The sequence below is a fragment of the Protopterus annectens genome, chromosome 3.part0 (genome assembly GCF_019279795.1).
Source record: "Protopterus annectens isolate FY-2018-M chromosome 3.part0, PAN1.0, whole genome shotgun sequence".
NCBI classification, from domain to species: domain Eukaryota; kingdom Metazoa; phylum Chordata; order Ceratodontiformes; family Protopteridae; genus Protopterus; species Protopterus annectens.
Window position 1 is genome coordinate 395,348,175 of NC_056731.1, and position 22,176 is coordinate 395,370,350.

Genomic DNA, 22,176 nt, shown 5'->3' on the forward strand with positions numbered 1-22,176 from the left:
CCTGTTTATTTACTGTTGAGTTTCTACATTTACATCAAAAGATTCCCAGTAGACCTCTCCAACCTTCAAATCCTTATCTATGTCGATGATATGGTCCTCTATAGATCACATCATTCCTCTCAAAAATATTAAAAAAAAAAAAAAAACTTCAATCAAACCTCCTTTCCTTCTCCAACTGGATAGAGCTAAAGAAAACTAGCACTAAACTCAAGTAAAACAAAAGCCATGCTGTTTAGAACCTCAGAAAAGCTCAAACTATCTCCATCCAACTTTATCATCCTTGACAACCAGTGAAATTCCCTATCAACAATCAGGTCTTTCAAATATCTAGGACACTTGCTGAACCAAAACATAGACTTCCAACTTCACATTCACAAAAACAAAGCTAAGACGTCTTGACATCACAAGATCACGCAACCATCATCAAGGAACGGTTGGTTTCTAGATTAAGACAAGAGACAGCCATCATCCACGCGACCCATGGAGAGGTGAATACTGACCAGAGGGAGTGTTTAGACGAAAGTCAAGAAGCAATTCAACCCGCAACAGCTGAACACTGCCAAGCGGCAGGTTTTGCAACGAACGAGACTCAACACCATGCATCTAATGGAACTAATAGAAACAAACCGACCGCAAATGGATGTGCATCTAATGGAACTAATAGAAACAAACCGACCGCAAATGGATGTGTATTTTTACAGGAAGATGCTTTATTTGAACTGGAGGGGGAACATTATTTTCCTTATCCAATAAAGAACACCGAACGGAGAGTTTAAGGTTCAGAAGAAATATGTTCCAGAAGAAGGTACACAGAAGGACTGACCATTAAAATCTCAAGGTATGCTTTAAATGAGACTGAGAGCTCTTTGTTGAATAAAGGTTTATCCTTTATTCCCTCTAAGTATGCGGATGTCACTGACATCATATTAGACGTGAAAATGTTCACCAGGAATTTAAATCTTAAATTGCTTTTAGGCAATGATGGTAACAGTGTACATTCATGTAACAATGCCTATAAGAAACCATCTACATTTATTCCACCATCTAATCACATTATAGAAGCCTTTGAAAAATCATGTGAGAATGATTTAATTAACAACTATGCTAAACATGATAGATTAGAATACTATAATTTAAGTAAAGATGAGAATGAAGCAATGAAAAAATTACAATTAAACAATGACATTGTTATTAGACGGTGGCTCAGTAGTAATAATGGATAAGGACATGTATGCTATGAAAATGAATGAATTGCTAGATGACAATGATACATATGAAACCTTAAATGGTGCATCCTTGAACAAAGTGATAAGAAATGTACAAGAAATGTTATATGACATGTTATTGTGTGGTATAATTGACAATGATTTATATTCATATTTCTTGGTTAAAGAACCATTGATACCCACATACAGAGGGTTACCTAAAGTACATAAGAACTTATATGACCCCCCCATGAGACCCATTGTCTCACTCTATATATTTAGAGAAACAGTTAAAACCTATGTTAAATGAAACTAGATCTGTACTAAAGGATACTGAAGAATTTTTACATGAATATGCAGGATACATTGACAACAACACCAACATTGAGAAAGACACCTTGGTAACACTAGATGTTACATCCCTTTTCACTTGCATTGGATAGACTATGTGAGATTATTCCTCATTCAAAAGGGCATTCCAAGCAACCTAATAATAAGATACATGATGATACTGGAAATAATTCTAGAGAATAATGTATTCACATATAATGGGATATACTATTTACAGAAAAAGGGAACAGCAATGGGAACACCAGTAGCCAATTCCTATGCCAATCTAGTGATGGCATACTGGGAGGAGACCTATATACATAGCAACAATCCATATTCAGAGAACATAAAATTTTGATGACACCATATTTATCATCTACATCAATGGAACAACAGATTTTTTGAATTTTGAATACATTTCATCAACTGACAACATTGATTTCTTGGATGTTCGAATTACAAAGACTGGAATGAGAATTGATACAGATCTCTATAGAAAGGAATGTTGGAGAAACAACCTACTACATAACCAACATTCTAGACTGGTGACAGATGAAACAAGACATAAAGAACAACAGAATGTATTAAAGAAGAACTTTGTAATGAGAGGATATGACAAAGCTAAGGTTGAAGAAACCATCATCGAATGTGATCAACACAGGGAAATAAATGAGACTCCAAGGAAAACACATGCCGATTAATTATACCATACACCAACAAAAACAATCAAATAAGAGAAATAATAAACAAAAAATATGAAGTCCCTAAAGGCTACTTTGTTATGAGCAAAATGACCATAACAGTAATAATATTCCACAGTCAACAAGAACTGCAATCAATGCAGTTACATGCTAAATGGTAATGAGTTCATACATCCCGATAATGGAAAGAAAATTAGTTTTGATAAATATGCAGACTGCAGAAGTAGGGACCTTGTTTATATAGCACAATGTCAATGCTGCTCCTCATTTTATGTAGGAAAACAATAGAACCCTACAAGAAAGAGTTAGAGAACATATATTAACAAAGAGAATGAAAACAATGAACATAGATTTAAATTTATGGCATTGGAATTAATCATGAGAACTGATAGACTAGGCAACATCAAAGAGAACAAATGGATCATCAGACTTCAGGCTCAAAGTTTCATTGAAACCATACAAACATTGATTCGATATGTTCCATGCCTAAATTTTATAATACACCACACCAACAAGATAATTACATGTTAATGGTCCATGCTGTGACGAACCCCAGTGACACAACTTTAGGTTAGGCATTACAAACATAAACAAACAAACACACACTTTCATAACAAAGACATTTATTCATGCACTTCGTTTCATCTTCTATATTTATTAGATAGAGAACAGATATATTTTTTATATATAAGCAATACAATTCATGTTTTTATGTAAATTGTTATAACACATCATGCACAATATTTATTCATTGCTGTTAAAATACATCTTTCAACTATTAATTATGATATATTTTATCTTAAGGATTTTTATATATATATATATATATATATATATATATATATATAAGATTCCAATCCTCTATTTTAATATATAAATTTAAGAGTAGTCCTTGATGCATATAGTTAGGATTTATGTTTGTATTTTTTAATATTTTTAATATTGTTCAGATTGAAATATATTTTATCTTTTTAAATACTTTTTGCACTTTAAAAATGATTACCATCATTAATTGATTAATGAGCTTTTAAAACATATATAAAGGCATGATGGGATTGTATTTTTGAGGTCTGAAGAAACGTTTTAACTGAACGTGAAAGCGCTAACCAGTTATTTGTTCAATAAACTATTTGTGCTGTGCCAACCGTGGAGTGCTTCTTTTGTCTACTACAGTACTAAAGCTAAGACATTGCAAACCCTGCTCTAGGCATGGAAGATCTCTCACTTTTTATCACCATCAGATAGAAACGCCATAGGAGAAGGCATACACATTGCCCAGCTCAAATATGCTCTTCCGGTAGTCACCTCAGCCTCAGAGAAGTACCTGTCCTTATTACAAACAACTGTCAAGAAAAAAAAATGCTTTTTCATATCACTTGCACCAGAACATAACACCACTGCTCAGTCTTCAAAAAAAAAAAAAAGAAAGAAAAAAGAAAACTGTTTCTCAATCCAGCAAAAAGCCAGTCTACTGCTTGGTACCCTTTTATTTAAACATCTGTACCAAGATGCCCTTTTCCACCTTGCAGGAGGAGTCACAGTCTGAGAAAGAACCTGATGCCATCCTAATCATAACCCCTCCCTCCTCATCACCTTCACCTCCATAAAATAAATCAGCCATAACTTCACCATAATTGGGTCCAAACTCTGTGAAACCAAATTGCCAACCCTGAGGATTAAACGCCACCTCATTAAATCATTGGAAGTTTGTTGTTATCCAAACATAACCTAACCTAACCGTGTATTTTCTCCTATCTGCTACTTATCTTATCTACATATTCTCTGGTGCAAATGCGTGCTTGTTATATTGTGTATACTTATAAATATATATTCTTCACTGCACTTGTTTAACTTTAGTATATCTGCATTGTGGACAATTGTGGAAATGTATATTTGTCATTATTGTAATTCTTGTTTTCATGATTTAGTTTGTACATTCTATGGTTTCACCTGGACTAAGCCTGAAACAGGGCCATATGAATCAGTGCTCTACCCAAGTCAACAATTCTAGACAAATACATACATGTATGCATATATATAGATAAACACCTCCCTTAACTTTAAAGAAGTGCCTGAAATGTTTGTCACCAAGGCTTGTTTTTGCACTGTAAGATCCCTTAGCATACCGTTTATGGCCATTATGCTCATTATGAATACAGAGCTGACTGTTACAGATTTATTAGTGAATATGACTTGTGTGTTATCAGTGCATTTGTTATGCATACTTACATTATTCATTTCCTATGAATTACTAATTACATATTAGTGAATATGACTTACAGTTACAAACATCTGTCCTTTGACTCTAGGGTTGAAGTGGGGAGGGAAACAAATAAGGATAAAAAAAATAGGACTGGAGAAAAGCTGAGAAAATGTGAATATTGAACACGAAAGATGGTATAAAAGGAGAGCAGTTAAAGCAACAAAGGGATAAAAGACAGTAGTGTCTAATTCAAGGAGTTTAGTCAAGCAGTAGATAAGTTGCAGCCATTGAAGGAAAAATACATAAGGGTCTGCAAGGGATAATAGAATTGGACTTCTGCTGAAGTTATGCAGCACACATTTGTCATCCTTAAACTAGTGAGACTGAAAGTGCAAATATAGTTAATATCAGATTATTGAGAGTTTGGAAAATTGAATATCATATGGTTGAGACCATATCACTGACTTTCTGAAAACTTGATGTGGTTGTACTGAGATCACAGTACAGAGGGGATCAGGGAATTTGCCCTTTTCCCCAGTGTAGTGCAACCTCAGTGTTTTGGGGGTGCAGAGAGGCAAGTACATTGCAAAAACACAGATTTTGTTCTTTTTGCACTGTTTGAGATTTCAGAAAGTTGATGATATGGTTTATAACTTATGAGTTTATAACTTAACAGTCAGGTTGGTCTGGGGGATACCATCTACAGGCCATCAGATACTATCAGACATGATAATGGTAATATGCATTAAGAGGCAACAACACAGAGACTTAAAAAAGTGATAACCTACATATCATAAGAGTGGAATGGAGCAGTCTGGTGTCTAGGACACGGACAGAGAATGAGATGGTAATAATACTGAACCAAGAGTGATATATGAAGCATATCCAAGAGAAAATTAGAAAATACAATTACTAGATGTTGTACTGAGTGAGGCAAAATGGACAACTGCTGACAAATAGTGACCATATTGCATTGTGGTTAAGTTTAGGGAAAGATGAGTAGATCTATATAATAAAATATGATTACAATACACCAGCCTGTAAAAAATGTGAAAAATGGTTGAGGAAACAATGAGGCACTGGAAAGCAATAGGTGTAGAGGGTGAACTAATGGGAAACAATGATGTAGTATTTAGACAGCAATGGAGAAAAGGTTACTTGTCTGTACACCATACGATTATTACATTGTTTTAGTATTTCTCCTTTCTGTTAGCATTTCATTTGTTATTATGCTAGTTTCTACAGCTTGTTCCCTACTCACCTTACCAACTTACCTTACACTACTTTCACTGCCATTTAATTCTACTATATGCATTCCTAGTCTGTTACTGATATAACAATAACTTACCTATCAGTCACTTTAACACAGAGCATGTTGTGTATTTTACTTGGTAATTATACATTTGCAATATCTGCACCCATGTTATAGATTTTTTTATTCACTAACTGAATTAATGAGCTGGTCCAATGGACCTTTTTCCATATATGATCTGGCCACAAAGACATAAAGAAGATAGCTTATAGGAATGCAAAATACATCAAACCTACAGACTAAGTGTAGAATGTGCAGTATATAGTTGTGGTAAGAAATATTCTGTTTGAGACAGATAAGTGTGGAAGCATGTATACATTTTTTATACTTTAATATTCTATATTATATGCATAGCTTATATGTGTTATAACTGTCACCAAATACCAGTAATGTCTATAACTTTTCTCAAATTATAAACACTACTACAAGAACTGATAAAAATGTGGAAGAGAATCTATCCTAGACTGGATACTAACTAGCATCCAGAACAATATTAGTACATTGGGCAGTCTACCTAATGCTTTAAGAGACCACTCACCGACTTCCATCCTCAGACACCACAGCAGCCCCAACAAAACAGCTGCCTACAGCAGAGTTCACAACCATACCTCTTTCTGCAAAGAAATATTTAATGAAACACTAAAAAAGTGTATCTTGTTCCCCCTAAGAACTCTTCCACTTAATGATACAGTCACTTTCTTTAACTCAACTTCTCTAAATATATTAGATAAGCAGGCCCTGATCAGAGCAAAAAGAACAAAAGCTAACCCTGCTCCATGGCTTCAAAAAGAAACAAAACAACTCTTGCTAAAAAGAGATAGGGTATGGAAGCTATGGACTCAAAATAAAACCCAACCTTCTCATGACAAATTTAGGGAAGTGAACAATCTAAGCACAAAATGATACAATCATAAACAAACCAATATTTCTCCTCACAACAAAGACAATAACCCTAAGCTTAATAAATAAACTACTAAAGCCTGGCCAAACTACCAAACCTAAAATGAATAAGTATATAGCTAAATCAATTAAACTTCCACTTTATCCAGTCTATACTTAATCTAATTAAAAACAGCCCTACCAGTCTCTCTCTCCCTAAAAACCCATGCAACAATGACACTTTCTCATTCCAATCCATTCCCACGTCTACCATACAAGAGTTCCTCCTAAAGCTGAAATCCTCTACCTTAGCTGCAGATAATCTTCCTGCAGTCTATCTCTGCATTGTAGCAGAAACAATATCATATTCCATAGCATTAGTTATCAACCACTCTATGACTGAAAGTCAAATAGGTATTCTTTGGAAAACATATGTCATTCCACTTCATAAAGGAGACAGATCCACATAGTTCTCAGATTACCACCCCACCCCACTGCAATTCTGTCTCCATTAGGTAAGATTCTAAAGAAGTGCATCCACTCTCAACCAATGTACCATATCACTATTCTTATGACTGTTTTTAATCACTTACATTGTATATGTAAATAATGTCAGCAAATTTCCTTATGTCTGTTTTTTAAATTGTATTTTTTGTATTTTGTATCTTTTTCACTGTATTTGTAACAATCTCAACACTTGCATATAATTGTTAGGGTTTTCTGCCTGTGCATCTGCTGAAAAGGGGTATGACAGCCATCCCATTTGGACTTTCCCAGTGAACAAATGCAAAAAAAATAATAAAATTTTAGAGGATTTAAAGTAGCATTGTAAAAGTATATTTAGAGTTTTATAAAAGCCATGTATCAAATTAATGTTGAAAGTACAGTTGTGTAAAATCTTACCATAACAATAGATGTCCTTCTCTTCACTGTTGCAGTATTCTTAACATCAGTGATCTCCTGCTCAGGGCAGCCCGACATTTGGCCAGTATACCAAAGCCTAATGATCTTGTACCCACTGTACATCACACGTATGCTCCTGCACAGAAAATAGGGCATAAAAGTAATGTACGGACGCAGTTACCCAGAACTGAATTGCCCCAGAAGATAACAGTCTCCATAAGACAAAGGAGTCCATGCACATCCAGAAGGAACAAAAATGCAGAAGAAAAAGGGGAAACCCTAAGCCAGAAAGGAATCCAAAACAAAAACCAGAACAAACAAGAGGAGGTTGGAGGGAGGGAATGAATACTGCAATAGTGAAGAGAAGGACATCTACTGCTATGGCAAGATTTTACACAACTTTACTTATATCCGTCTATATCACTGTTGGAAGAGTCTTAAAATTAGGGAGAGTAAAAAAGCTCAAGAAACAGAATAGGAGGTGGAAGGCTGAGAAGAGCCCTCAACAGACTCATATAAAATGGTTGTAACAAAACTTGATCTGGCCCTAGAAACCATATCCAACTTATAATGCTTAGTAAAGCACTGAAGACCAAGTAGCAGCTTCAAGGACTGAATTAGTGTCCATGCCCTTGATGAAGGCACCAGAAGAGGCAACAGCTCCAGTGAAATGAGCTCTAACAGAAGTAGACAAAGATTTGATATGACAGGTATAACAAAAATAAATGGCCTTAGATAGGAGGAGATGGTTTGATTAGAAACAACTAAACCCAATGTCCTGGGATGAAAAGAAACAAAAAGCTGGTTAAACTTACAAATAGCCTTAGTTTTATCCAAATAGGACCTGATCTTCCTGTGCAAATCCAAGGCATGCAAGACCCTGTCACTAGCAGACTGAGGAGAAGGGAAAAATGAAGGGAGTTGTACCGACAGATTTGAGGACAACACATTTACTACTTTGGACATAAAAGAAGGATTAGTATGAAGGGAAACCCTGTCCCTGTGAAATGCCAAAACAAGAGGAATGGCCATAAGTGCCTGGAGCTCAGCAGAAGTAAGAGCCAGCAACAAAACAGCCTTCCAGGTACAATGATGCAAAGAAGCAGAATCTACAGGCTCAAAAGGAGCCTGAGTCAATTTCTCCAAAACAAAGTTAAGGTCCCAAGGAGGAGGAATAAGGCTTCTTGGAGGTCTAATATGCAGGATGCCTTTAAGAAATTGTTTGACCACAAAACAGGAAGCCAAAGGAGGATTCAAGGGCAGACAAGCAAAACTGGCTGAGAAATGGGCCTTCATAGAATAGGCCAGGCCAGACTGCAGCAACTCACAAAAGAGAGGACTAAATTGTTTAGAGCATGGCACCAGACAGAAAATCTTTTCCATTTGGACATATAAGATGTTCTGGTTACCCTGAGCACATCCTCATAAAGGATGTTCCTGAATGCAATCAAAATCCTGTCACCCACAGTGTCAGTTGAAAAGTGGATGAGTGAAGATGGATGAGATCCTCCTTGTCCTGTGTGAGGAGGTCCAACCGGTGAGGTAACTTGTGGTGATTGCCCCTGACCAGATGCATGAAGAGGGGGAACTAGTGCTGTCTTGGACAAAAGGGATTCACTAGCAAGAGTTTTAGGAAGTCCATCTGGATTATCTGCAGACTCTTGGAAGTAGATGAAGAGGAAGGAAAGCATAAAGAAACAACCCCTTCAAGGATAAGAAAGGGTGTCAGTTTTCCATGCCATTATTTCATGGCACTCTGGAACAGAAGAGATGGAGCTATCTGTTCAGAGGGGAGGTAAAAAGACCTACCTGAGGAATAACCCACTGATGGACAATGTCCAGAAACAGGTCTCTGTAAAGCATCCATTCATGAGCCTGTGTTTTGGACCTGCTCAGAAAGTCTGCCACTACATTGTGGTCTGAGGGAATGTGTACTGCCTGAAGAGTTAACTGATGACTGAGAGCCACCTCTCAAGCTTGAAGAGCCATCCTGCAGAGGAGGTAAGATTTTGTGCCTCCCTGCTTGTGACATACCACATCACTGTAGTGTTGTCTGTGTTTATCTTCAAGGGACCCGGACAGAACATGGGGTGAAATGCTTGATGGGCCAGAATCAGAGCACTCATCTCTTTGATGCTGATATGATCTGACTTCTGATGGGGGGTGGGGGCAGAGACCCTGAACTTTCAGGTAACCAAATGAAGCCCTCCACTCCATGTCTAAGGCATTGGTGAACAGTTCTTGAGAAAGGACTGGAGGCTGAAAGGGTAGGTCTGGGTTGGTAGCAAACTGTTGAATTCACCACTTGAATTCCTCCTTTAGACAAGGAAGGAGAGGTACACTGAAATCCAGAGGTAAGAAATGCTGCAGCCAAACTGACTTGAGGTACCACTGAAGCTTCAACATATGCAGTCTGGCAAGAGGGAGCATTGGAATAAAAGACGCCTTGAATCCCAGGGCCCAAGGGAACTCTCTGGCTGGCATGGCAGTCAGAGGAAGAAGAGACTGAAAGAAGGCTGTCAGTGACAAAGCTATTGGTGGTGGAAGAGAGGCCAATAGCTTTGTCACTGACAGCCTTCTTTCAGTGACAAAGCTATTGGTGGTGGAAGAGAGGCCAATGGTGTCTCTGTTTGAATCCTGCATCCCAGATACACATGATCCTGAGAGGGAGTCAAGATGCATTTTTGGAAATTGGTAGTGAAACCCAGACTTTGAAGAATAGAGATGTTGAACAATAGATAGTGTGATAAGAGATCTTGGAACCCAGGTGGACAGTAGTCTCTCCTTCGATAGTCACATCACCACAGTAGTCAGGAAGTCTTTCTACGTGGCACACCTCATCATAAAAGGGTTCTCATCCAGGAAAAAAGAGGTCATTGTTCCCCTCTACACGACACTCATTAGACCCATTATAGAGTACAACGCCCCTTTTGGAATGTACCTTACAAGACATCTGCAGCAGCTGGAAAGGCCACAGAAGTACCTCACAAAGAGGATTACTGGCCAAAACAAATGCCCTACACTGACCACCTCAAAAAACTCCAGCTTTATTCCGTAGCATATCACCTACTCCGAGGTGATCTCTGCCTAACATATAAAGCTATGTCAAACCCAGAGCTGTTGGACATGCTACACCTAAAGAAATCCCAATCCCTCCGAGCTACATGCTCTAGGGACCTAAACCTTGTCACCACAATAAACAGGACATGCTGGAGGGATAGATTCCTGTCCCAGAGACTTCCCATACTCTGGAACAGGCTACCCATCTAAGTCAAGCAAAGTTCTTCATTAGCACTCTTCAAGACAAATCTTGATGAGTGGATGGGAAATAGGAATACACCCCAGGGATCACTTCTGTGTCTCTTCTCGACAGTGGCACAAGAAAATAACTTTCCTAGGTGGCGTACGACAGGGAACCTTGTTGGCTAGGTTTACGTAGGCCCTTGGGTCGATAGCCTAGTACCTACCTATGAACCTATGAACCTAAAGATCCTGTAATAGGTGACTGACACAAGGCTACTGAAGCAACAGGTCATCTAGATAAGGAAAAATCTGAATGTCTTGGAGCCTGCAGAAAGCAATCACAGGAGCTAGGCATTTTTTTTTTGCATACCCCTGGGACAGAAGAGAGACCAAAGGGCAAAGTAGAGAACTGAAAATTAAAGGAAGAAATAGGGAAATGTAAAAAAAAACTTTCTGAAAATAGGGTAAATAGGAATATGAAGGTAAGCATCATTTAGATCCAAAGACACCAGAAATGCCTAAGGTAGTAAAAAGGAAAAGGGATTGAAGAATAAGCATCCAAAAAGATCCAAAAATAGGAGACCTTGAGAAAGGCATTGAGCAAGGAGAGATCCAGAATAGGTCTCCAAGTGCCCTCCTTTTGTGGAACCAGGAATATCCTGGAATAAAAATTATTTCCCACATGGGAAGGGGGAAAAGGTTTCTTGTTTCACCAAAAACCCTAGGACCTCTGGGAAATGAGGAAGTTGCTCTAAATGAGGTTGGGGAATTCCTAAAAGAAGGAGAGACAGATTTCTATTTAATGAAGTAATCCTGATAAATGACAGAAAGAACCCAAGAATCTGAAATGATGTGAAGTTAATTTGGAAGACAAAGGGAAAGCCGAAGGGACAAAGGAATCTGGTCTGGGGGGGGGGGGGGCAGACTGTCAAAAAGAAGCAGGCTTATCAGATAAAGGAGGCTTCTGGGCCACAGAAACCTGAGAAGCCTTTGGCCAACCTACCACCCTTCTTGCCCTTGGAGGCCTGGTGGGGTTACCTGCAAGAAAAGCAGATCTAGAAGGATAATTCCTCTGGAATTTAGAGATAGGAGAGACAAATATGTGTTTAAGGTCCCACAAGCCTTTGCCTTTCTGTTGAAGAGAGTTAAACAGGTCAGCAGCAGCAGTCCCAAAAATAATTTTTATTATCCAAGGATCATCCAACAACATGGGTTTAATGTCCTCAGGCAAAGACTGGAGACAAAGCCAAGAAAAATGCCTCATGACAGACCCAAAAGCTGCAACCCTGGAAGAGACATCAACAGCATCATAGCTACACTTAATAGAGTGGCGAGCCACTTGAGAAGCAGAACCTAAAAAAGATAAGGCAGAGGATTTGTTATCAGAATCAGGGAGGTCAGAAATAACCTGACAAGCCTGAGCAATCAATGCCAGAGCACATCTGGTCATGTGTGTCTGGTAATTAACAGCTCTAAAGGCCAACATAGAAGCAGTGTAAACTTTCTTACCATTCTTCTCCATTGCTCTGCCATCCTTATCAGAAAGCAAAAGTTTGGAAGAGGGCAAGAGCTTGGAAGGTTTGTCTGAAGAGACTGACACCACAGCAGGATCAGCAGAAGGACATTTAAATAAAAATTGACAATCTTCAAGAACCTTATAGGACCTAGCAGGTTTCTTGGGAGCAAGAGCCTGAGAATCGGGAGACTTGGAAGCAGCAATGAAAGTATCTAACAGGAGGAACTGCAGATAGTTTAGGAGTTTCCACCTGAAGCAACTCATAATATCTACTCTGAATATCAGACACTTGAGAAGAATCCCACTTAAAGTATTCTATCATCACAACAATTATGTCTCCAAAGGACAGTTCCTCAAAAGGAGACTCAGGGCTAACAGACTCCTCCTGATCAGAACCATAAGCCAATGGTGAAGACATCTGTGAAGAATAGGACAAAGACTTCCTCATCAGACTCTGAATTCTCATCTGACAAATCTAGTTCCTTAAGCCATTTACAAAGAGTAGAGGTCCAAGTAGGAGCAGGCACCGAAACCCCTTGAGGAGGCTTTAGGGTCATTAAGGCAGAAAACAAGTCCTAAATAAACTCTTGCCATTCCCTTTGAGGATCATTAGGATGGACAGAAGCATGCTTTGTCTTTTGTCTTTTCTTGGAAGGGACACGAGCCCTAACAAATACCAGAGTTTCTGATCTTTGGTGAGATTCAGTAAGACAGCCTGGTACCTCCTCCCTGACCAATATCTATGGAATCCCTCTAGGACCCTCAGAGATAAACAACTGTGGTTTCCACTCAACGCCCAGAGTAGATGCCCGCAAAGCCTCAGAGGACATGTGAAAAGATGGACCCATGCCGGCCTCTGACAGGTTTGTGGCAGAAGAATCTGATATAGAGGACTGAACAGCCTGCAGAGCTATTACCCACTTCTAGAGGGATGTCTTGTGGAGGCTGGACAGTTAACAAATCTGGCTGAGACTTCTTGGCATTCTTGCCTACTAGGAGTATCTTGGGGTTAAAGGATTCCACCATGTTACCCTAGGCTAACTGTTTAACCCATGGGTTTTCAAGATAAATGGCCAGGGAAGACAGCTTCTGAGTGTCTTAGGTACAAATGCCTAACAGATACTACAAGAGGTACAGTTAGGGGAAGCACCCAAACAAAAGAGACACTGTTTGTGATAATTCTTAGGGAGAATCTGCCTCCCATACTGATATTCTCCTTTCTTGGATGACATGAACTCTAGGTAAGCAAAATAAAATACAGTACCAAAGAAAAGAAAAAAAAAAACAACCACAGCAAGGCACTTATCTAATGGCCACATATTCTGCACAGCAATAAGATGTTCAAACCAATAAGCAGTAATGGTGTTTGGACAGGGGTAGCTGTGTCTGTACATCACATTTAAGGCCTACGTTCTGTATGTGGAGCATATGTATGATGTATTTCATACAAGATCATACATATGCTACCTGCTTTGGTATACTGGCCAGATGTCAGGCTGCCCTGGGCAGGAGATCCTGAACATTAAGAATACTGCAACAGTGATACAGAAGAACAACAGTGTTGAGACATTGATAGGTATACAAGTACAGAACAGCATGGGTATGGGTAAGAGCAGTTAACAAAAGTCTGTGAGGAATGCAGATGTTTAACAAGAAAGGCTGTATGCAAGTGTTACTAAGGAAATTAATTCTTACATTGAAGTTCATACTTGCTAAGAGTAGATGAAATGTTTTAGCCATAGTCTCTGAACCACTAACAAACAACAGAGGCAGCTAAGTGACTGTGGAGCTTGGCTGTAAATATTTTTAAAAGAAAGATGTTTCTAAAAGGTAATGGGAGTGTGCTGCATTCTACATGAGACATTATTTGCGAAGGCATATTCAGCTGTTGTAAAGATAAGAGGCCTTCTGAAACATGATGCCCTGGACTAATCATAAAGGATTTTGCATAGAAATTAATTTTAGTTTATTATCACTTGTTTGCATTAGGAACAGCATAAAAGCTTAAATGTGCAAGTGGTTGAAGAAGAGTAGCTCTTTTCAATACTGCAAGATAGCTACTTTTTTGTTTTTTTGTTTTTTGACTAAGGGGCATCAGTGCTGGTAACACTACGGAAGTAAGATAAAGTAAAATAAAGCTGTGTAACTTGTATAGAGTTACTTCCAGGACAAAAGCATGATGAGTTGTCCCAAGAGCTATTATAAGCAGAACGTACTCCTGCAGGGAGAAGGATATTCATAGCTGTGAATGTTCTAGCATCTAGAGTTTTGTCTGACGAGTTTATATATGAACAGTGACAGTGAGACTACCCTTTGAACTATGGATTGAGTATGGTAATTTACAAATTCAGAGTCTAAAATAATTCCTGTATATTAATGGAATAAAATTATTATTTATTTATTTAATTATTAACCAGTAGAGTGGATTGATATGAGTCGTTTTAGCCACGACCCTCCACAGGCACAATAAACAGTAACAAATGGTTGACTGTAACATGATAAGCTTTCACTACATTAAAATGCATGATGTTTTTATAAGTAAGTTATTGTTGATTTTTGTATACTGAAGAAAATGTTATCATGGAAATGAAAAATAGTATACCTAAAACAGTTTTTGCAAGGGGGCAAGCCTCCCTGCGCATCCTTATTTATATATACTAACTCCACAGTAACACAACAATGGTGAAAAAGTGAAAATTTAAGTGCACAGCAATCCTACACAGTGATCTTACTCCACCAATGAATGGCGAAGAACTTTTTGACTAAGCATGCAAAATTGATTAAGAAAAATCTGCAAAAAAGATGAAGTGCAAAAACAATATGGTTCACCTCATAAAAGCAAGAATATTAATTTTATTGTAACCCGGTACAAACAAAAACACTAACTGCAGATAACTATGTGTTGTGCCTTGAAAATAAAGTCTTATAATACTAATCTAAATAATTCCATCCAGTTTTGAGCCCTAGCTAGCAATATTTCAAGTTAGGAAGATAACCAAACAGATGTAGAAATGGGAAAAACAGTTTTGAACCAGTGCAGGGTCTCTCTTTCTGAAATGCAGCAGATGCAGAGCCAGCCTTATAATACTTGTATTTTTTCCAGTGTTCCTGATTCACTCACAGCTGTTGTCAAATCAACTAAAGTTATTGTGTCTAATCAGCAAATTTAAACTCATACTGTTCAGTCACTTAATAGACATTAAACCTCAGATATTCCTCCATGGAGATTAACAATGTACCCTATCTGGATGCTTTGACTAAGACTGTTCAGACCATACAGGGGATGGTATATGATTCTGAAACTCATTAAAAAAATGCATAAAGGAAGATGAGGTGCAAGTGCAGCATTTACAGAGCAAACCTCTTGAAATATTCAACAGTCTAGACAGCTTGCAGGTAGACAACTTCCAAAACTCCCAGCAGATGAAAGATGTAACACAATGACTGAAAATATATAAAAAGGAAAACTATTGTTTTATTTATTTATTATTTATTGTCATTTGATTACCAGGAAACTCTGACTGGATACAAGCCCATTTTCCATGGAGGCCCTGAGAGAAAAGCTCCAAATTATCACAAAGCATTTTAAGAAAAATTATTTTAAATCTTCAAAATTAAAACAAATGCACCGGCAGATTAAATACTTATAGATTAGTACTAAGCTAACTGCCCTTGCGAGCCATTTTAAACTTAGCTAATTATCCCTTGTGAGACTCAAACCCTGCACCTTGTGTTTGTAAAGCAAACACCTTAACCATTAGGCCACCCTCCCAACCACTACAAATTAGACTTAATATGAAAACATTGGTTAAGAATCGATACAAGTTATGTTACGATCGTTTAATATTTAGAGACATTTTAGACAGTTTGTAGAGAAATTAACTGTCAGTTACTCTAATACAACAGGAATTGCAATGTGAAGTGAGGGAAAAACAGGCGTATGGTATGTTTAGAGAAGAAGTCAGGGAATATAATTATATAGCAGTTAGGAAGTAAGTGAAGAAGAAAGAGTAAGGAGTTATAAGGAATTAAGATGTACTTGTTCACATTTAGGGATATAGTTTATCCTGGTTTTGAACAAGAACAGAGACAGTTTTTGCTAGGAAATCTTTCAAAGTGGTTTTAAAAGATGGGAGAAAGGGTATTGACCTGATGGATGCAGGTAAGGAGTTCCAGGCCTTAGCAACCTTGTATGAGTACAAACAATGCCTATCAGATTTGCTAGGTTTGTAGACAGACAGGAGTTTTTGGTCACTGAACTGCAAGATCGCAATGGCTGACTGGGAATATAGTTGTGTAGAATGTTTTATAGTGCTGGACAGGCAGATGGATGCTGGATAATTTTATAGGTGATAAGAAAATATATGTTAGTTGATGAGACAGTTCTAACCATTTTAGGCTTTTTAGTGCTATACAATGGTAGGTTCCTAAAGGTGTATTTGCTGCAAATTTAGCAACTTTGTTATAGCACTGTTGAAGTTTTCATTTTTGTGAAGTCTGGAGATTATTAAGGATAGGAGCACCATAAAGAAGAGTGGGGAGGGGATAAGTAGTGGCAAGTGTAGTTTTAGTTGCATTGTTGAAAAAGTTTTTGGCTCTGTAAACCATCCCTAGTTTTTGATGAGTTTTTCTTATGCAATTTTGTATATGCAGGTTGAATATAAGATTATCATCCACTATCACCCTTAATAATTTGCTATGAGAAGTGATTTCAATTGTATTATCAAGAGGGAGGACTTTATATTTTGTTTTGAAATGAGAGAGCGATTTGTGGAAAAAGTAGTACTTTAGTCTTTTTTGAGTTGAGCATTAGTTGTGAGTTATGAAGCCATGTTTCAGAGGCTGTTAAAACTTCCTGAGTATTTTTTTGTAGGTGTGCCATGTTGTCAAATGTGCAAATGACAGCAGAATCATCTGCATATTGTATTAGAGTAGCCTGTTGTGTGGCTGTATATAGGGATTTGTTGAAATGTTAAAGAGGAGGGGACCAAGGAAAGAGCTTTGTGGTACACTGGTAGTGACTGGGAGGTAAAAAGAGAGTATGAAGTGCCATTTTACTGATTGACACCTACTAGACAGGCATATTTTGAACCACAGAAGGGTTGGCCGAGAGAGACCTAGTGAGAACTTTTGAAGTAGAAGTTTGCTGTGGCAAATTGTGTCAAAGTCTAGAAATAAGAAAGAGACTAGTTTGCTATTATCTCTAGCTTTACTGACAGTACTTATATAGGTTAGAAGGGAGAGCTAGTATTATAGCGAAGGATGGAAACCATATTGTGTGGGGGGATAGGAATTCTTCCTGCAAGAAATATACTAACAATTGTTTTTGGAAATATTTTTCAAGTATTTTGGAGAGGGGAGATAAGATTGCCATAGGTCTAAAGTTATTAATGTTTGTTGAATTTCCTTCTTTGTGCAGAGGGATAATATATGATGTTTTCCCGAGAGAGGGAATGTGGGATTCCTTGACTGACCTAAGGATTGAGACAGGATAGGCAACGCCATTGGCTGCTCTTTTTAGGTACTAGCTTGGAAGGTCACCAGCTGAAGAACAGTATGGTTTACACTTTTTTAAGAGTAGTTTTATATGGGATGTGGGAACAGGTTTGAAGGTGAAAGTGCATGTGATGATATGTGGCTGTTGGGTAGGGTTGGAATTAGATGTTGAGGAATCCTTAGTTAGAGATGCTATACAATCTATAAAATAAGAATTGAACTGTATTGCAGTTTTGAGTAGTGAGTTATTGGGAGAGGGGTTTCGGTTGAATTTTTGGCCAGGATGTAAGATTTTTTTAATGGATGCCCACAATTTTTTAGGGTTGTGTTTAATATTATTCTTAAAATAATTATGGTATAGTTTTTTGTTTTAATTTATTTTCTTTTTAGTACAATTGTGAAGCATTCTGAAGTTTTCAAGATATTGAGATGCTTTTTCTCTATTTTGCATTAACATTCTACTGTTTTGGATAACCAGTTTGCATTACTTGTTTTTAGTCTCTTCCTTCTAGGAGGTGCAAGACTATTTAGAATATTTAGAACAATTGTATTGAATTTATTTACAGCATCATCTAAGAGGAGGAATTTTAGGAAGTTCCAGTTAATAGATAATAGTGTAGTAACAGTAAAGCAAGCTGGAAAAGACAAACTAGTAACTTCAAAATGGAAAAAACCAGGATCCAACCAAGAGACACACTGAGGCACAATAAGCTAGCGCTTTCATCCACTTTTAATGATGTGAACTTCTTCAGAAAAAATAATAATAACCACCTACCCATCTTTTAAATGATTCATTACAGGAAATGATGTCATAATCTGCACAATCAAATAAATTTAAAGTAATAATACTATATAAAATAATTAATATATCTATAAAAATGTATATACATACATATAAATACTACATGTATAAATAAATACAATATATCGGTATGTTATTACATACCTTATATTTATCTATATTTTAAAAAACATTTTATATTAATGACTTCATTAAGCCCTGGATATATATCAGCCAAAAAAGGAGATGCCAAAATGCTTCCTTCTGTTCTAATGTGTTGTCAATGTCACCACCAAACATTTTTTTCTCTACATAATCTAAAACAAAAAATTCAAATGTCTTAAAATCCGTGCAGGAAAGAGCATGTCTAGCTAAAGAATTGTTTTTATCTTTTTTCTTTATAGCTAGAACATGCTCATAAATTCTACGTTTTAAAACTCTTTTTGTTTTACCTATATAGTAATTTTTGCATGTGGAACAAGTAGCCATGTAGACTACATTTTCACTATGGCAATTAAAATATTTGTTTGCCCAGAATGTTTGTCCCAAATGTTCTATAGTGATAAAGGACGAATTACACATGAACCTACATTGTTTACAGTCCTTACATGCAAAAGTACCTTTTTGTTACTAACTGATCTATCTTTATAAGTTTCTGACTTCTGAGAAGTTTCTAACTTCTGTCTAATATTTGTCACCTTTTTGTATGTAAACTTTGGTAAATGACCCAAAGATATACTTAATTCCTTGTTACCTAAAATAATTCTCCAGTTCTTCTCAATAATTTCCTTTATACACCAAATTTCATTTACTATTGGCAGAGGAAATGCTATGTTGAATTCTTGATTCTTTCTTTTATTACTGTGATGTAAACATATTGGAGCTTCCACTATTATGTCGTCAGAAGACAAAATGGGCTGAGCAACACCTTTTCTTAAGAGTGAAACCTCTTTTCTATTCCCTCTAACCACCTTTGGTCATAACCCCTTTGGAGAAATAATTCTCTAAGAAATGTAAGCTCATTCCAAAAATATGTTCATCAGAAGTAAGCCTACTTAGTCTGATCATTTGACCCTTGATGACACCTTTTTTCATGTGTGTTGGGTGCAACTATCCCTGTGCAAATACTGATTTGCAAAACATGACTTCCTATAGATTCTACTCTTAAATTTTCTTGTAACATTATCTATGTTAAGTGTCAAATCCAAGAAATTAATTTGTTCACCAAAACCACCTATTTTGAAAAATAAAAAATCTGTAGTGCCATTAAGGTCAGATACAAATTCTACGAATTCAGAATGTTCCCCTGACCACAAAAAAAGCAAATCATCTATGTATCTGTGGTATAATTCTACCTTGTTGTAACCAGGGTGTAACTTCAGGAACCTATTTTCCCAATTGGCCATGACTATGTTCGCAAAAGCCGGTGCCACTCTTGCTCCCATGGCTACACCTGATATTTGGGGCTGATATATATCCAGGGCTTAATGAAGTCATTAATATAAAATGTTTTTTAAAATATAGATAAATATAAGGTATGTAATAACATACCGATATTGATTTCTGTATTAGTAGCTGTATTTAGAGCACAACCAAAAGCTGTTTGCTGAATTTCCTGTTTGCACTTAATTTTAAATCGTTTTTTTCTTAAAACTTGCATATTTTCTGTCCTTGACCTAGCACTCTTGTGTGGGGTCATTTACTGCACTGTTATAACTTGATATTACTTGTGAACCTCTGCTATCTCTGTAAAAACAAAAAAAAATCTTGCTTTTTTCCCACTTTTCTGAGAGTTAAAAAGTTCAGTTACAGGCTTGCTGTTCCTGAACTGTTTGAAAGTTTCTGTGAGGCCATTTTTGCTTGGGCTGAAGGAGGGTCTCTGTGTTTATCAGTGGGAGTGACTAACATTGAGCAGCTTCCCTGCCCCTGGAGAGGTGGTTACTGACTTGAAACTGTAGTTTTATTGGCCACTAGGGGTCATTTCCATAACTCCTTCATCTTCCTCTCTTAAAACCTAGTTGCCTCGTGGTTTGAGCGTCTTTTCAGGCTTGTTGGCTGTTGGTGAAGCACCCTCCAAGAGGAAAAAACGCTGAGAGAAGAAGGGAGCCACTTTTGAGATTTTAAGTATTTTTCTCTGTTTATTTGCTAAGTTTTTCTGCATAGCTGCCTAGCTTGAGCATTTTCTGGCTTGTTAAACTTGATTTCTGTATTAGTAGCTGTATTTAGAGCACAACCAAAAGCTGTTTGCTGAATTTCCTGTTTGCACTTAATTTTAAATCGTTTTTTCTTAAAACTTGCATATTTTCTGTCCTTGACCTAGCACTCTTGTGTGGGGTCATTTACTGCACTGTTATAACTTGATATTACTTGTGAACCTCTGCTATCTCTGTAAAAACAAAACAAAAAAAAATCTTGCTTTTTCCCACTTTTCTGAGAGTTAAAAAGTTCAGTTACAGGCTTGCTGTTCCTGAACTGTTTGAAAGTTTCTGTGAGGCCATTTTGCTTGGGCTGAAGGAGGGTCTCTGTGTTTATCAGTGGGAGTGACTAACATTGAGCAGCTTCCCTGCCCCGGAGAGGTGGTTACTGACTTGAAACTGTAGTTTTATTGGCCACTAGGGTCATTTCCATAACTCCTTCATCTTCCTCTCTTAAAACCTAGTTGCCTCGTGGTTTGAGCGTCTTTTCAGGCTTGTTGGCTGTTGGTGAAGCACCCTCCAAGAGGAAAAACGCTGAGAGAAGAAGGAGCCACTTTTGAGATTTTAAGTATTTTTCTCTGTTTATTTGCTAAGTTTTTCTGCATAGCTGCCTAGCTTGAGCATTTTCTGGCTTGTTAAACTTGATTTCTGTATTAGTAGCTGTATTTAGAGCACAACCAAAAGCTGTTTGCTGAATTTCCTGTTTGCACTAATTTTAAATCGTTTTTTTCTTAAAACTTGCATATTTTCTGTCCTTGACCTAGCACTCTTGTGTGGGGTCATTTACTGCACTGTTATAACTTGATATTACTTGTGAACCTCTGCTATCTCTAAAACAAAAACAAAAAAAATCTTGCTTTTTCCCACTTTTCTGAGAGTTAAAAAGTTCAGTTACAGGCTTGCTGTTCCTGAACTGTTTGAAAGTTTCTGTGAGGCCATTTTTGCTTGGGCTGAAGGAGGATCTCTGTGTTTATCAGTGGGAGTGACTAACATTGAGCAGCTTCCCTGGAGAGGTGGTTACTGACTTGAAACTGTAGTTTTATTGGCCACTAGGGGTCATTTCCATAACTCCTTCATCTTCCTCTCTTAAAACCTAGTTGCCTCGTGGTTTGAGCGTCTTTTCAGGCTTGTTGGCTGTTGGTGAAGCACCCTCCAAGAGGAAAAACGCTGAGAGAAGAAGGAGCCACTTTGAGATTTTAAGTATTTTTTCTCTGTTTATTTGCTAAGTTTTTCTGCATAGCTGCCTAGCTTGAGCATTTTCTGGCTTGTTAAACTTGATTTCTGTATTAGTAGCTGTATTTAGAGCACAACCAAAAGCTGTTTGCTGAATTTCCTGTTTGCACTTAATTTTAAATCGTTTTTTCTTAAAACTTGCATATTTTCTGTCCTTGACCTAGCACTCTTGTGTGGGG